This window comes from Arachis duranensis, chromosome 10 (genome assembly GCF_000817695.3).
Source record: "Arachis duranensis cultivar V14167 chromosome 10, aradu.V14167.gnm2.J7QH, whole genome shotgun sequence".
NCBI lineage: Eukaryota > Viridiplantae > Streptophyta > Magnoliopsida > Fabales > Fabaceae > Arachis > Arachis duranensis.
The window spans coordinates 102,229,020-102,231,419 of NC_029781.3; positions in this window are offsets into that span (position 1 = coordinate 102,229,020).

The window sequence follows — 2,400 nt, forward strand, 5'->3', positions numbered from 1 at the left end:
ATAAATCTGCTGCAGAGGGGTATGTCTTGCTGGGCTGTGTATTTGAGATTTTGGTGTGTTTTGTTTGGTAATAATTGTATCTTGTTTCGCAGGGAGAACCAAGCTGACCTGCGATCGACAGAAGGTCGCTATGTGTCCTCTGAAACGTAAGAAGCTTTATTATTTAATAAAATCTTGTTATCGTGATTTGGATGTATTCTGTGAAACAATATGGGTGTATTTTGTGGGTCAAGTTGGGTGTATCTTGTTTACTAAGTTGGATGTATATTTCGTTTGAATAACATGAAATCTGTTTAGACTACCGGCTGTGAACTTGGGAAGTGATGATCCTTCCTCTCAAGGATGCACAGAACAGAGTAGTGTAAACCAGCCGTCTTAGAGCATGTAATTTCTCTTTCAAATAACCGTTACTTTTGTTCTTCTATTACCTTCTACTTCTAATTCAGTATATATTTTTTTTTTAGAAAAAAAAAGCCCTTTATTATTTTATTCGAGAAAAAAAAGGCAGCAAAAAAAAGCAAAAACTGCAAGTATGTAAGTTCTCAAAAAACAAAGCCCGTCTTCTTTTTGAATTGTTCGTGTGTATTTTTTCAAAACAAAGCCCGTCTTCTTTTTGAATTGTTCGGGTGTATTTTTTGATCTTCTTTGGGTGTATTTTAGGTTGACTCCGACTGATTCGAATATGATGGTTGTTAGGGAACAAACGCCGTCGGAAGCGCTTGCAATGTGAGTTTTCCAAGAATATTTCAACCTTATAACCTTATTATTTTCAAATACGTTGTTAACCTTTCATTTTTATTCTTGTTTAGAGTCCCGATCCAGTTTTTTGTGCCGGCATCCCAACAAACAACCACTGACGCAGATTTCGAACCAACCCTTATGCTACAGATTGAAGGGGCTAGAGAAACGTAAGAAAATAGTATTTGGTGTATATTTATTTATGGTTTGGGTGTATATTTGATAACAGTTTGGGTGTATATTCTTCCTGATTAATTTTGTGTAACTGTGCAGCACTTTTGAAACCCCCAAACAACTTCAAGAAACAACACCCAAGCTTCCCCCAGCTCCAACAAAAATGTAAGTTCATTAGATTAGAATCAATCTTTGCTTATCATCCGTATATTCTTATTCTTACTCTTATTCTTATACATAATGACGCAGTCATCCAGACGCAGAGGATGCTGCTGCCCTGTTGATGATGGCACGGACAGCAAGCTATGTTCCTAAAACAGATCCGGGGATGCCATCATTCAGCCTCGGATTGACAGATTCAAGCCAGGAGGGGGCGTCGACGCAGGAGACAGAAAGGGAAAAATCTCCAGAAACTGCAACTATGCTAGAACAATTGGACAGTTTGGTCTAAAAATGAGCAAGCAGTGCGTCAAAGGGAAAATACGAAAGTCCACAAATTCAGAGGGAGACTGGGGGAGAAAGTTCTGCAAAGTTTGAAACTCCTGGGGGAATAAATCAAATTCCGGATGATATGAAACAAAAGTGCTACATCTGGGGGACGAGACCGAAGGAAGATGCAAAAGGCGATACTGACGAGTATGAGGAGATATGCACTCTGATTGGCCAAGGAGAATACATTTTGATAAGAATGCACATTGCATCCCTCCAGGCAAAAAGTGATATAGAATCTCAGGTAATATTAGAATAATATTAATGTTTTTACACCAAAGTCTGTATTGCAATTCTTGCAGAGCATGGCACTTTCGGATCACCCAAGGGGGGAATTCATATCCCCGAAAACGAAAAAAGAATTTAGGGTGGAAGCCTACCCGAGTTTCATTCACTTCATAGATAGAAAAAAATTAAGTTCGCACCCATATGTAAGTTTTCGTTTCGTAAATTTGTTAGTACGCTTATTTACTTATATGCCAAATAAAATAACAGACTGTTGAAATGTGGCAATCCTTCAGATTTTTGCTCCTGTTTGCCACTCGGGACATTGGTGGTTATGGCTGATAAATACAACAAAGCGAAAATGTCAAATACTTGATCCGCTACACAAAAAAGCTCCAAGCGATGAGAGAAAGGACATTAATAAATTCACTGTAAGTTGCCTCTGTCTTCTTTACTTTAATAGATAGGTCTATTTTGAAGGTTGAGTTGGGTGTATATTGTCCATTCAGTTGGGTGTATCTTGTCCATTCATTCGGGTGTATTACTGATTTCTTTTGGTATTTAAGGGATATGTATTTTCAAGATTGATAACATATGCCGGCGGGAAACCTCTCGAGAAAGGCGAGAAGGAGAAGGAAATTAAAGCACCATATGTTAAAATTTCAGGCCAAAAAACAAGGTATAGATTTGTGACTCTGAACCTTAAACTTTCCTAAATGAGATTTAAAATTTATTTTCTTCGTTTTCAGCTATGACTGCGCTATCTACGTAATA